This window comes from Pseudophryne corroboree, unplaced genomic scaffold (assembly GCF_028390025.1).
Source record: "Pseudophryne corroboree isolate aPseCor3 unplaced genomic scaffold, aPseCor3.hap2 scaffold_1340, whole genome shotgun sequence".
In the NCBI taxonomy this organism is placed as follows: Eukaryota; Metazoa; Chordata; class Amphibia; order Anura; family Myobatrachidae; genus Pseudophryne; species Pseudophryne corroboree.
Genome location: NW_026967966.1, coordinates 29,727 through 42,154, shown reverse-complemented (window position 1 = coordinate 42,154; position 12,428 = coordinate 29,727). Strand labels below are relative to the sequence as shown.

The following is a 12,428-nucleotide window of genomic DNA, read 5'->3' as shown; positions in this document are numbered from 1 at the left end:
ATGAAGAGCTGTTTAATCACTCAATTGGATTTTTTTGCCAGCATATTTCTTTTTCTCTGCAACCCACTGCTAAATTGTGCTTCCTAGCTGTTTTTATAAAATCACTGAATCAAATCTAACTCTGATTACATCAGAGAAGGCTAGGTACCCTACACAATAAGAGGGGGTTTGAAATTTTGAGTTGTCTACTTAAATATTACCAAAATCTGATCACAAGGTCAATTACGTCCCTGGGTAGGATTTAACCACCAACCTTTTGGTTAATAGCCGTACACACTAACCAATTGCGCCACAGAGACACTTTGCAAAAAGTACATACTGACAAAGGCTAATAAGCATTCATCTAGAACGTTTCCTAGAAAAACTTTGAAAAGTCAATAATCTGGAGAGTTTTTGTAAGATGTTTCTTCCATCAACCAACAAAGAAACACATTGGTACTTTCCCATGATGAGTGAGTGCTTCAGGATCTCTTGCACTTACATGTGCAGCAGAGTACTGCAATGGAAGCATGCTGGGCCCATAACCCAGAGGTAGGCAGATTGAAACTATCCTTTGCTATATGCATTTTTTTTGTTAATTAAAGTAATCCAAAACTGGGATGGATATTTTTGCTCTTTTATTTTTACTTAAAGTACAATAACTTTTACCATTTTAATTTGTTTTAATAGTATATTGACAGTATTGTTTTCTTTCAAAAATCCACTTAATTTTCTTTACCCTATTATTAAAATGGTAATTGACAAAAACAAACTACATTGTCACCAGAAGAGCAATACAAAATGTACAAGTGATATATTAAAATCATCTTTCCAGGTTGAATTTCAATGATGCATTGGGGCAACGATTTTGTGAGAAACATCTTCACCCTTAAATAAAGATTTTCTTAATTGCTTACCTGTGTGCTAATTAGATATCACCTTGTTTTCACATTAAACAGACTTCCACATGAGAAAGCAGCAAGGATGCAGTGCCGTTAATGTTTCCTGGTGTCAACCTGTATTATTTCAGTAGACATTGAAATGAGGATGCATCTTGCTGCCTTTCCAATGAAGCAAGTTTAATTTAGTAATAGGTGAAAAACCATCCTTACAAAGGTGTTAATCAGAGACTTGGCTTTGTGGACACTTTTCAGAGAACAAATTTGTTAGCATAAAAATAAAGCCAGAAAATGAAGAGCTGTTTATTCACTCAATTGGATTTTTCTGCCAGCATATTTTTTTTTTCTCTGCAACCTACTGCTAAATTGTGCTTCCTAGCTGTTTTTATAAAATCACTGAATCAAATCTAACTCTGATTACATCAGGGAAGGCCAGGTACCCACACCATAACAGGGGGTTTGAAATTTTGACTTGTCTACTTTAAGATCACCAAAATCTGATCACAAGGTAAATTACGTCCCTGGGTGGGATTGAACCACCAACCTTTTAGATAATAACCGAACACGCTAACTGATTGCGCCACAGAGACACTTTGCAAACTTACATTCTGACAAACGCTAATAAGCATTCATCTAGAACGTTTCCTAGAAAAACTTTAAAAAGTCAATAATCTGGAGAGTTTTTGTAAGATGTTTCTTCCATCAATCAACGAAGAACATTCATGCTGATTTCTTGCAGCAGCTGGGCACTGTAACAGCTCCAGAGCTGCTCTGTAAGGCAACTAAAAGGGTGTGGGCCCTGCAGCACTACCTGTAGTTCGCATTGTGCGCTGGAAGGCACAAAGTAAGCAGACGGGAGAAGTCAGGATAGTGCGCAAGGGCATAGAAGGGAGCGGCTCAAGAAAAGAGAAGTGGAAACTGACAGCAAACTAGGCTGGAGAGAGACCTGAGACAAAGAGATCTGAATTATACGAGAGCCGACCAGGGGAAACACAAATTATGCAGTCGAGTTTCCCACATTTGGGGAAATAGCTGGAGCAGCACACACAGAGTGCAATGGGTGAGCCTTGCCCTGGGAGAAGCACCTTCATGATCATAGTATCTCACCTGGCAGGTAAGTAGGAGTTGGGCAAGAGCTGAGGAGGGTCGCTGCTCGGGCACCCCCCTGTCAAGTGAAGGAGATCCAACTGAGGCAGCACAAGAGAACTCTCGAAAGAAGAACAAGGCTAGAGGAAGATCTGAGACACAGAAATCTGGCTTTTACCAGAGCTGACCAGAGGAAAGCACAAACACAGTCCCCCACTACCACAAATAATGCAGTCGAGTTTCCCACATTTGGGGAAATCACAGGGGTCAGCATACCCAGAATGCAATGAATGAACCTCACCCTGGGAGAACAATCTTCATGACCATGGTATCTCCTATGCAAAATAAGTATGATTTGGGATAGGGCTGGGGAGGGCCGCTGCTCAGGCACATCTCTGTCAAGTAAAGGAGATTCAACTGAGGCAGCACAAGGGAACTCTCATCTGGGGACAACAACTGCAGGGAGAACACATATTTTCAGATGAACATGGGAGGGCAGAAGGCTGCCTAATACTGAAGCACCCCCAAACAACAAACCAAATGCAACAACTAGTGCAAGCATTCCTGGGGGAAGGCCTGCAGCAGATGGATTTGCATATGGTGATGTCATCCAAGCAGTGGGTCAAAGTTGGCTTCAACCCTCGTCTGCATATGAAAAGAAAAAAGGGATGTGCAGGGCATGGCGGCCTTTTGCGGCGCTTGCATGACCCCTAATTCGCATTAAACACCTCCACCCTCCTTAGGTGTGGGGCTCATGTTGGCTATGCCCCAGCACCTGAAGCATTCAAGCTGATTTCTTGCAGCAGCTGGGCACTGTAACAGCTCCAGAGCTGCTCTGTAAGGCAAGTAAAAGGGTGTGGGCCCTGCAGCACTACCTGTAGTTCGCATTGTGCGTTGGAAGGCACAAAGTAAGCAGACGGGAGAAGTCAGGATAGTGCGCAAGGGCATAGAAGGGAGCGGCTCAAGAAAAGAGAAGTGGAAACAGACAGCAAACTAGGCTGGAGAGAGACCTGAGACAAAGAGATCTGAATTATACGAGAGCCGACCAGAGGAAACACAAATTATGCAGTCAAGTGTCCCACATTTGGGGAAATCGCAGGAGCAGCACACCCAGAGTGCAATGGGTGAGCCTTGCCCTGGGAGAAGCACCTTCCTGATCATAGTATCTCACCTGGCAGGTAAGTAGGAGTTGGGCTAGAGCTGGGGAGGGTCGCTGCTCGGGCACCCCCCTGTCAAGTGAAGGAGATCCAACTGAGGCAGCACAAGGGAACTCTCGAAAGAAGAACAAGGCTAGAGGAAGATCTGAGACAAAGAAATCTGACTTTTACCAGAGCTGACCAGAGGAAAGCACAAACACAGTCCCCCTCTACCACAAATAATGCAGTCGAGTTTCCCACATTTGGGGAAATCACAGGGGTCATCATACCCAGAATGCAATGAATGAACCTCACCCTGGGAGAACAATCTTCATGACCATGATATCTCCTATGCAAAATAAGTATGATTTGGGATAGGGCTGGGGAGGGCCGCTGCTCAGGCACATCTCTGTCAAGTAAAGGCGATTCAACTGAGGCAGCACAAGGGAACTCTCATCTGGGGACAACAACTGCAGGGAGAACACATATTTTCAGATGAACATGGGAGGGCAGAAGGCTGCCTAATACTGAAGCACCCCCAAACAACAAACCAAATGCAACAACTAGTGCAAGCATTCCTGGGGGAAGGCCTGCAGCAGATGGATTTGCATATGGTGATGTCATCCAAGCAGTGGGTCAAAGTTGGCTTCAACCCTCGTCTGCATATGAAAAGAAAAAAGGGATGTGCAGGGCATGGCGGCCTTTTGCGGCGCTTGCATGACCCCTAATTCGCATTAAACACCTCCACCCTCCTTAGGTGTGGGGCTCATGTTGGCTATGCCCCAGCACCTGAAGCATTCAAGCTGATTTCTTGCAGCAGCTGGGCACTGTAACAGCTCCAGAGCTGCTCTGTAAGGCAACTAAAAGGGTGTGGGCCCTGCAGCACTACCTGTAGTTCGCATTGTGCGTTGGAAGGCACAAAGTAAGCAGACAGGAGAAGTCAGGATAGTGCGCAAGGGCATAGAAGGGAGCGGCTCAAGAAAAGAGAAGTGGAAACAGACAGCAAACTAGGCTGGAGAGAGACCTGAGACAAAGAGATCTGAATTATACGAGAGCCGACCAGAGGAAACACAAATTATGCAGTCAAGTGTCCCACATTTGGGGAAATCGCAGGAGCAGCACACCCAGAGTGCAATGGGTGAGCCTTGCCCTGGGAGAAGCACCTTCCTGATCATAGTATCTCACCTGGCAGATAAGTAGGAGTTGGGCTAGAGCTGGGGAGGGTCGCTGCTCGGGCACCCCCCTGTCAAGTGAAGGAGATCCAACTGAGGCAGCACAAGGGAACTCTCGAAAGAAGAACAAGGCTAGAGGAAGATCTGAGACAAAGAAATCTGACTTTTACCAGAGTTGACCAGAAGAAAGCACAAACACAGTCCCCCACTACCACAAATAATGCAGTCGAGTTTCCCACATTTGGGGAAATCACAGGGGTCAGCATACCCAGAATGCAATGAATGAACCTCACCCTGGGAGAACAATCTTCATGACCATGGTATCTCCTATGCAAAATAAGTATGATTTGGGATAGGGCTGGGGAGGGCCGCTGCTCAGGCACATCTCTGTCAAGTAAAGGAGATTCAACTGAGGCAGCACAAGGGAACTCTCATCTGGGGACAACAACTGCAGGGAGAACACATATTTTCAGATGAACATGGGAGGGCAGAAGGCTGCCTAATACTGAAGCACCCCCAAACAACAAACCAAATGCAACAACTAGTGTAAGCATTCCTGGGGGAAGGCCTGCAGCAGATGGATTTGCATATGGTGATGTCATCCAAGCAATGGGTCAAAGTTGGCTTCAACCCTCGTCTGCATATGAAAAGAAAAAAGGGATGTGCAGGGCATGGCGTCCTTTTGTGGCGCTTGGATGACCCTTAATTCGCATTAAACATCTCCACCCTCCTTCGGTGTGGGGCTCATGTTGGCTATGCCCCAGCCCCTGAAGCATTCAAGATGATTTCTTGCAGCAGCTGGGCACTGTAACAGCTCCAGAGCTGTTCTTTAAAGCATGTAAAAGGGTGTGGGCCCTGCAGCACTACCTGTAGTATGCATTGTGCGTTGGAAGGCACAAAGTAAGCAGACGGGAGAGGTCAGGATAGTGCGCAAGGGCATAGAAGGGAGCGGCTCAAGAAAAGAGAAGTGGAAACAGACAGCAAACTAGGCTGGAGAAAGACCTGAGACAAAGAGATCTGAATTATACGAGAGCCGACCAGAGGAAACACAAATTATGCAGTCAAGTTTCCCACATTTGGGGAAATCGCAGTAGCAGCACACCCAGAGTGCAATGGGTGAGCCTTGCCCTGGGAGAAGCACCTTCCTGATCATAGTATCTCACCTGGCAGGTAAGTAGGAGTTGGGCTAGAGCTGGGGAGGGTCGCTGCTCGGGCACCCCCCTGTCAAGTGAAGGAGATCCAACTGAGGCAGCACAAGGGAACTCTCGAAAGAAGAACAAGGCTAGAGGAAGATCTGAGACAAAGAAATCTGACTTTTACCAGAGCTGAGCAGAGGAAAGCACAAACACAGTCCCCCACTACCACAAATAATGCAGTCGAGTTTCCCACATTTGGGGAAATCACAGGGGTCAGCATACCCAGAATGCAATGAATGAACCTCACCCTGGGAGAACAATCTTCATGACCATGGTATCTCCTATGCAAAATAAGTATGATTTGGGATAGGGCTGGGGAGGGCCGCTGCTCAGGCACATCTCTGTCAAGTAAAGGAGATTCAACTGAGGCAGCACAAGGGAACTCTCATCTGGGGACAACAACTGCAGGGAGAACACATATTTTCAGATGAACATGGGAGGGCAGAAGGCTGCCTAATACCGAAGCACCCCCAAACAACAAACCAAATGCAACAACTAGTGCAAGCATTCCTGGGGGAAGGCCTGCAGCAGATTGATTTGCATATGGTAATGCCATCCAAGCAGTGGGTCAAAGTTGGCTTCAACCCTCGTCTGCATATGAAAAGAGAAAAGGGGCGTGCAGGGCATGGCGGCCTTTTGCGGCGCTTGGGTGACCCTTAGTTCGCATTAAACACCTCCACCCTCCTTCGGTGTGGGGCTCATGTTGGCAATGCCCCAGCCCCTGAAGCATTCAAGCTGATTTCTTGCAGCAGCTGGGTACTGTAACAGCTCCAGAGCTGCTCTGTGAGGCAAGTAAAAGGGTGTGGGCCCTGCAGCACTACCTGTAGTTTGCATTGTGTGTTGGAAGGCACAAAGTAAGCAGACGGGAGAAGTCAGGATAGTGCGCAAGGGCATAGAAGGGAGCGGCTCAAGAAAAGAGAAGTGGAAACAGACAGCAAACTAGGCTGGAGAGAGACCTGAGACAAAGAGATCTGAATTATACGAGAGACGACCAGGGGAAACACAAATTATGCAGTCAAGTTTCCCACATTTGGGGAAATCACAGGGGCAGCACACCCAGAGTGCAATGGGTGAGCCTTGCCCTGGGAGAAGCACCTACATGATCATAGTATCTCACCTGGCAGGTAAGTAGGAGTTGGGCTAGAGCTGGGGAGGGTCGCTGCTCGGGTACCCCCCTGTCAAGTGAAGGAGATCCAACTGAGGCAGCACAAGGGAACTCTCGAAAGAGGAACAAGGCTAGAGGAAGATCTGAGACAAAGAAATCTGATTTTTACCAGAGTTGACCAGAAGAAAGCACAAACACAGTCCCCCACTACCACAAATAATGCAGTCGAGTTTCCCACATTTGGGGAAATCACAGGGGTCATCATACCCAGAATGCAATGAATGAACCTCACCCTGGGAGAACAATCTTCATGACCATGGTATCTCCTATGCAAAATAAGTATGATTTGGGATAGGGCTGGGGAGGGCCGCTGCTCAGGCACATCTCTGTCAAGTAAAGGAGATTCAACTGAGGCAGCACAAGGGAACTCTCATCTGGGGACAACAACTGCAGGGAGAACACATATTTTCAGATGAACATGGGAGGGCAGAAGGCTGCCTAATACTGAAGCACCCCCAAACAACAAACCAAATGCAACAACTAGTGCAAGCATTCCTGGGGGAAGGCCTGCAGCAGATGGATTTGCATATGGTGATGTCATCCAAGCAGTGGGTCAAAGTTGGCTTCAACCCTCGTCTGCATATGAAAAGAAAAAAGGGATGTGCAGGGCATGGCGGCCTTATTCGGCGCTTGCATGACCCCTAATTCGCATTAAACACCTCCACCCTCCTTAGGTGTGGGGCTCATGTTGGCTATGCCCCAGCACCTGAAGCATTCAAGCTGATTTCTTGCAGCAGCTGGGCACTGTAACAGCTCCAGAGCTGCTCTGTAAGGCAACTAAAAGGGTGTGGGCCCTGCAGCACTACCTGTAGTTCGCATTGTGCGTTGGAAGGCACATAGTAAGCAGACGGGAGAAGTCAGGATAGTGCGCAAGGGCATAGAAGGGAGCGGCTCAAGAAAAGAGAAGTGGAAACAGACAGCAAACTAGGCTGGAGAGAGACCTGAGACAAAGAGATCTGAATTATACGAGAGCCGACCAGAGGAAACACAAATTATGCAGTCAAGTGTCCCACATTTGGGGAAATCGCAGGAGCAGCACACCCAGAGTGCAATGGGTGAGCCTTGCCCTGGGAGAAGCACCTTCCTGATCATAGTATCTCACCTGGCAGGTAAGTAGGAGTTGGGCTAGAGCTGGGGAGGGTCGCTGCTCGGGCACCCCCCTGTCAAGTGAAGGAGATCCAACTGAGGCAGCACAAGGGAACTCTCGAAAGAAGAACAAGGCTAGAGGAAGATCTGAGACAAAGAAATCTGACTTTTACCAGAGTTGACCAGAAGAAAGCACAAACACAGTCCCCCACTACCACAAATAATGCAGTCGAGTTTCCCACATTTGGGGAAATCACAGGGGTCAGCATACCCAGAATGCAATGAATGAACCTCACCCTGGGAGAACAATCTTCATGACCATGGTATCTCCTATGCAAAATAAGTATGATTTGGGATAGGGCTGGGGAGGGCCGCTGCTCAGGCACAGCTCTGTCAAGTAAAGGAGATTCAACTGAGGAAGCACAAGGGAACTCTCATCTGGGGACAACAACTGCAGGGAGAACACATATTTTCAGATGAACATGGGAGGGCAGAAGGCTGCCTAATACTGAAGCACCCCCAAACAACAAACCAAATGCAACAACTAGTGTAAGCATTCCTGGGGGAAGGCCTGCAGCAGATGGATTTGCATATGGTGATGTCATCCAAGCAGTGGGTCAAAGTTGGCTTCAACCCTCGTCTGCATATGAAAACAAAAAAGGGATGTGCAGGGCATGGCGTCCTTTTGTGGCGCTTGGATGACCCTTAATTCGCATTAAACATCTCCACCCTCCTTCGGTGTGGGGCTCATGTTGGCTTTGCCCCAGCCCCTGAAGCATTCAAGATGATTTCTTGCAGCAGCTGGGCACTGTAACAGCTCCAGAGCTGTTCTGTAAAGCATGTGAAAGGGTGTGGGCCCTGCAGCACTACCTGTAGTATGCATTGTGCGTTGGAAGGCACAAAGTAAGCAGACGGGAGAGGTCAGGATAGTGCGCAAGGGCATAGAAGGGAGCGGCTCAAGAAAAGAGAAGTGGAAACAGACAGCAAACTAGGCTGGAGAAAGACCTGAGACAAAGAGATCTGAATTATACGAGAGCCGACCAGAGGAAACACAAATTATGCAGTCAAGTTTCCCACATTTGGGGAAATCACAGGAGCAGCACACCCAGAGTGCAATGGGTGAGCCTTGCCCTGGGAGAAGCACCTTCCTGATCATAGTATCTCACCTGGCAGGTAAGTAGGAGTTGGGCTAGAGCTGGGGTGGGTCGCTGCTCGGGCACCCCCCTGTCAAGTGAAGGAGATCCAACTGAGGCAGCACAAGGGAACTCTCGAAAGAAGAACAAGGCTAGAGGAAGATCTGAGACAAAGAAATCTGACTTTTACCAGAGCTGAGCAGAGGAAAGCCCAAACACAGTCCCCCACTACCACAAATAATGCAGTCGAGTTTCCCACATTTGGGGAAATCACAGGGGTCAGCATACCCAGAATGCAATGAATGAACCTCACCCTGGGAGAACAATCTTCATGACCATGGTATCTCCTATGCAAAATAAGTATGATTTGGGATAGGGCTGGGGAGGGCCGCTGCTCAGGCACATCTCTGTCAAGTAAAGGAGATTCAACTGAGGCAGCACAAGGGAACTCTCATCTGGGGACAACAACTGCAGGGAGAACACATATTTTCAGATGAACATGGGAGGGCAGAAGGCTGCCTAATACTGAAGCACCCCCAAACAACAAACCAAATGCAACAACTAGTGTAAGCATTCCTGGGGGAAGGCCTGCAGCAGATGGATTTGCATATGGTGATGTCATCCAAGCAGTGGGTCAAAGTTGGCTTCAACCCTCGTCTGCATATGAAAAGAAAAAAGGGATGTGCAGGGCATGGCGTCCTTTTGTGGCGCTTGGATGACCCTTAATTCGCATTAAACATCTCCACCCTCCTTCGGTGTGGGGCTCATGTTGGCTATGCCCCAGCCCCTGAAGCATTCAAGATGATTTCTTGCAGCAGCTGGGCACTGTAACAGCTCCAGAGCTGTTCTGTAAAGCATGTAAAAGGGTGTGGGCCCTGCAGCACTACCTGTAGTATGCATTGTGCGTTGGAAGGCACAAAGTAAGCAGATGGGAGAAGTCAGGATAGTGCGCAAGGGCATAGAAGGGAGCGGCTCAAGAAAAGAGAAGTGGAAACAGACAGCAAACTAGGCTGGAGAGAGACCTGAGACAAAGAGATCTGAATTATACGAGAGCCGACCAGAGGAATCACAAATTATGCAGTCAAGTGTCCCACATTTGGGGAAATTGCAGGAGCAGCACACCCAGAGTGCAATGGGTGAGCCTTGCCCTGGGAGAAGCACCTTCATGATCATAGTATCTCACCTGGCAGGTAAGTAGGAGTTGGGCTAGAGCTGGGGAGGGTCGCTGCTCGGGAACCCCCCTGTCAAGTGAAGGAGATCCAACTGAGGCAGCACAAGGGAACTCTCGAAAGAGGAACAAGGCTAGAGGAAGATCTGAGACAAAGAAATCTGACTTTTAACAGAGCTGACCAGAGGAAAGCACAAACATAGTCCCCCTCTACCACAAATAATGCAGTCGAGTTTCCCACATTTGGGGAAATCACAGGGGTCAGCATACTCAGAATGCAATGAATGAACCTCACCCTGGGAGAACAATCTTCATGACCATGGTATCTCCTATGCAAAATAAGTATGATTTGGGATAGGGCTGGGGAGGGCCGCTGCTCAGGCACATCTCTGTCAAGTAAAGGAGATTCAACTGAGGCAGCACAAGGGAACTCTCATCTGGGGACAACAACTGCAGGGAGAACACATATTTTCAGATGAACATGGGAGGGCAGAAGGCTGCCTAATACTGAAGCACCCCCAAACAACAAACCAAATGCAACTACTAGTACAAGCATTCCTGGGGGAAGGCCTGCAGCAGATGGATTTGCATATGGTGATGTCATCCAAGCAGTGGGTCAAAGTTGGCTTCAACCCTCATCTGCATATGAAAAGAGAAAAGGGGCGTGCAGGGCATGGCGGCCTTTTGCGGCGCTTGGATGACCCCTAGTTCGCATTAAACACCTCCACCCTCCTTCGGTGTGGGGCTCATGTTGGCTATGCCCCAGCCCCTGAAGCATTCAAGCTGATTTCTTGCAGCAGCTGGGCACTGTAACAGCTCCAGAGCTGCTCTGTAAGGCAAGTAAAAGGGTGTGGGCCCTGCAGCACTACCTGTAGTTCGCATTGTGCGTTGGAAGGCACAAAGTAAGCAGATGGGAGAAGTCAGGATAGTGCGCAAGGGCATAGAAGGGAGCGGCTCAAGAAAAGAGAAGTGGAAACAGACAGCAAACTAGGCTGAAGAGAGACCTGAGACAAAGAGATCTGAATTATATGAGAGCCGACCAGGGGAAACACAAATTATGCAGTCAAGTTTCCCACATTTGGGGAAATCAAAGGGGCAGCACACCCAGAGTGCAATGGGTGAGCCTTGCCCTGGGAGAAGCACCTACATCATCATAGTATCTCACCTGGCAGGTAAGTAGGAGTTGGGCTAGAGCTGGGGAGGGTCGCTGCTCGGGCACCCCCCTGTCAAGTGAAGGAGATCCAACTGAGGCAGCACAAGGGAACTCTCGAAAGAAGAACAAGGCTAGAGGAAGATCTGAGACAAAGAAATCTGACTTTTACCAGAGCTGACCAGAGGAAAGCACAAACACAGTCCCCCACTACCACAAATAATGCAGTCGAGTTTCCCACATTTGGGGAAATCACAGGGGTCATCATACCCAGAATGCAATGAATGAACCTCACCCTGGGAGAACAATCTTCATGACCATGATATCTCCTATGCAAAATAAGTATGATTTGGTATAGGGCTGGGGAGGGCCGCTGCTCAGGCACATCTCTGTCAAGTAAAGGCGATTCAACTGAGGCAGCACAAGGGAACTCTCATCTGGGGACAACAACTGCAGGGAGAACACATATTTTCAGATGAACATGGGAGGGCAGAAGGCTGCCTAATACTGAAGCACCCAAAAAACAACAAACCAAATGCAACAACTAGTGCAAGCATTCCTGGGGGAAGGCCTGCAGCAGATGGATTTGCATATGGTGATGTCATCCAAGCAGTGGGTCAAAGTTGGCTTCAACCCTCGTCTGCATATGAAAAGAAAAAAGGGATGTGCAGGGCATGGCGGCCTTTTGCGGCGCTTGCATGACCCCTAATTCGCATTAAACACCTCCACCCTCCTTCGGTGTGGGGCTCATGTTGGCTATGCCCCAGCACCTGAAGCATTCAAGCTGATTTCTTGCAGCAGCTGGGCACTGTAACAGCTCCAGAGCTGCTCTGTAAGGCAAGTAAAAGGGTGTGGGCCCTGCAGCACTACCTGTAGTTCGCATTGTGCGTTGGAAGGCACAAAGTAAGCAGACGGGAGAAGTCAGGATAGTGCGCAAGGGCATAGAAGGGAGCGGCTCAAGAAAAGAGAAGTGGAAACAGACAGCAAACTAGGCTGGAGAGAGACCTGAGACAAAGAGATCTGAATTATACGAGAGCCGACCAGAGGAAACACAAATTATGCAGTCAAGTGCCCCACATTTGGGGAAATCGCAGGAGCAGCACACCCAGAGTGCAATGGGTGAGCCTTGCCCTGGGAGAAGCACCTTCCTGATCATAATATCTCACCAGGCAGGTAAGTAGGAGTTGGGCTAGAGCTGGGGAGGGTCGCTGCTAGGGCACCCCCCTGTCAAGTGAAGGAGATCCAACTGAGGCAGCAC

General features: G+C 48.5%; 18 non-coding genes and 1 pseudogene across 18 annotated transcripts; all 19 read right to left on the bottom strand.

Annotated features, from left to right (window-relative positions):
* Positions 1–1,837: 1,837 nt before the first annotated feature.
* Positions 1,838–2,000, bottom strand: LOC134994936 (U1 spliceosomal RNA). Its single transcript, XR_010197864.1, has one exon. It is a non-coding gene; the product is annotated as a U1 spliceosomal RNA (small nuclear RNA).
* Positions 2,001–2,152: 152 nt separating this feature from the next.
* LOC134994913 (U1 spliceosomal RNA) lies at positions 2,153–2,316 on the bottom strand. Its single transcript, XR_010197843.1, has one exon. It is a non-coding gene; the product is annotated as a U1 spliceosomal RNA (small nuclear RNA).
* Positions 2,317–2,987: 671 nt separating this feature from the next.
* Positions 2,988–3,150, bottom strand: LOC134994927 (U1 spliceosomal RNA). The gene has a single exon (XR_010197856.1). It is a non-coding gene; the product is annotated as a U1 spliceosomal RNA (small nuclear RNA).
* A 152-nt stretch (positions 3,151–3,302) lies between these two features.
* LOC134994921 (U1 spliceosomal RNA) lies at positions 3,303–3,466 on the bottom strand. The gene has a single exon (XR_010197850.1). It is a non-coding gene; the product is annotated as a U1 spliceosomal RNA (small nuclear RNA).
* Positions 3,467–4,137: 671 nt separating this feature from the next.
* On the bottom strand, positions 4,138–4,300 carry LOC134994930 (U1 spliceosomal RNA). The gene has a single exon (XR_010197859.1). It is a non-coding gene; the product is annotated as a U1 spliceosomal RNA (small nuclear RNA).
* A 152-nt stretch (positions 4,301–4,452) lies between these two features.
* LOC134994917 (U1 spliceosomal RNA) lies at positions 4,453–4,616 on the bottom strand. Its single transcript, XR_010197846.1, has one exon. It is a non-coding gene; the product is annotated as a U1 spliceosomal RNA (small nuclear RNA).
* Positions 4,617–5,287: 671 nt separating this feature from the next.
* Positions 5,288–5,450, bottom strand: LOC134994929 (U1 spliceosomal RNA). The gene has a single exon (XR_010197858.1). It is a non-coding gene; the product is annotated as a U1 spliceosomal RNA (small nuclear RNA).
* A 152-nt stretch (positions 5,451–5,602) lies between these two features.
* Positions 5,603–5,766, bottom strand: LOC134994912 (U1 spliceosomal RNA). Its single transcript, XR_010197842.1, has one exon. It is a non-coding gene; the product is annotated as a U1 spliceosomal RNA (small nuclear RNA).
* Positions 5,767–6,437: 671 nt separating this feature from the next.
* Positions 6,438–6,600, bottom strand: LOC134994933 (U1 spliceosomal RNA). The gene has a single exon (XR_010197862.1). It is a non-coding gene; the product is annotated as a U1 spliceosomal RNA (small nuclear RNA).
* A 152-nt stretch (positions 6,601–6,752) lies between these two features.
* LOC134994922 (U1 spliceosomal RNA) lies at positions 6,753–6,916 on the bottom strand. Its single transcript, XR_010197851.1, has one exon. It is a non-coding gene; the product is annotated as a U1 spliceosomal RNA (small nuclear RNA).
* A 671-nt stretch (positions 6,917–7,587) lies between these two features.
* Positions 7,588–7,750, bottom strand: LOC134994926 (U1 spliceosomal RNA). Its single transcript, XR_010197855.1, has one exon. It is a non-coding gene; the product is annotated as a U1 spliceosomal RNA (small nuclear RNA).
* A 152-nt stretch (positions 7,751–7,902) lies between these two features.
* On the bottom strand, positions 7,903–8,066 carry LOC134994915 (U1 spliceosomal RNA). The gene has a single exon (XR_010197845.1). It is a non-coding gene; the product is annotated as a U1 spliceosomal RNA (small nuclear RNA).
* A 671-nt stretch (positions 8,067–8,737) lies between these two features.
* LOC134994928 (U1 spliceosomal RNA) lies at positions 8,738–8,900 on the bottom strand. The gene has a single exon (XR_010197857.1). It is a non-coding gene; the product is annotated as a U1 spliceosomal RNA (small nuclear RNA).
* Positions 8,901–9,052: 152 nt separating this feature from the next.
* On the bottom strand, positions 9,053–9,216 carry LOC134994918 (U1 spliceosomal RNA). Its single transcript, XR_010197847.1, has one exon. It is a non-coding gene; the product is annotated as a U1 spliceosomal RNA (small nuclear RNA).
* A 671-nt stretch (positions 9,217–9,887) lies between these two features.
* Positions 9,888–10,050, bottom strand: LOC134994924 (U1 spliceosomal RNA). The gene has a single exon (XR_010197853.1). It is a non-coding gene; the product is annotated as a U1 spliceosomal RNA (small nuclear RNA).
* A 152-nt stretch (positions 10,051–10,202) lies between these two features.
* Positions 10,203–10,366, bottom strand: LOC134994919 (U1 spliceosomal RNA). Its single transcript, XR_010197848.1, has one exon. It is a non-coding gene; the product is annotated as a U1 spliceosomal RNA (small nuclear RNA).
* A 692-nt stretch (positions 10,367–11,058) lies between these two features.
* LOC134994937 (U1 spliceosomal RNA) lies at positions 11,059–11,200 on the bottom strand (annotated as a pseudogene).
* Positions 11,201–11,352: 152 nt separating this feature from the next.
* On the bottom strand, positions 11,353–11,516 carry LOC134994920 (U1 spliceosomal RNA). The gene has a single exon (XR_010197849.1). It is a non-coding gene; the product is annotated as a U1 spliceosomal RNA (small nuclear RNA).
* Positions 11,517–12,188: 672 nt separating this feature from the next.
* Positions 12,189–12,351, bottom strand: LOC134994932 (U1 spliceosomal RNA). The gene has a single exon (XR_010197861.1). It is a non-coding gene; the product is annotated as a U1 spliceosomal RNA (small nuclear RNA).
* Positions 12,352–12,428: the final 77 nt, after the last annotated feature.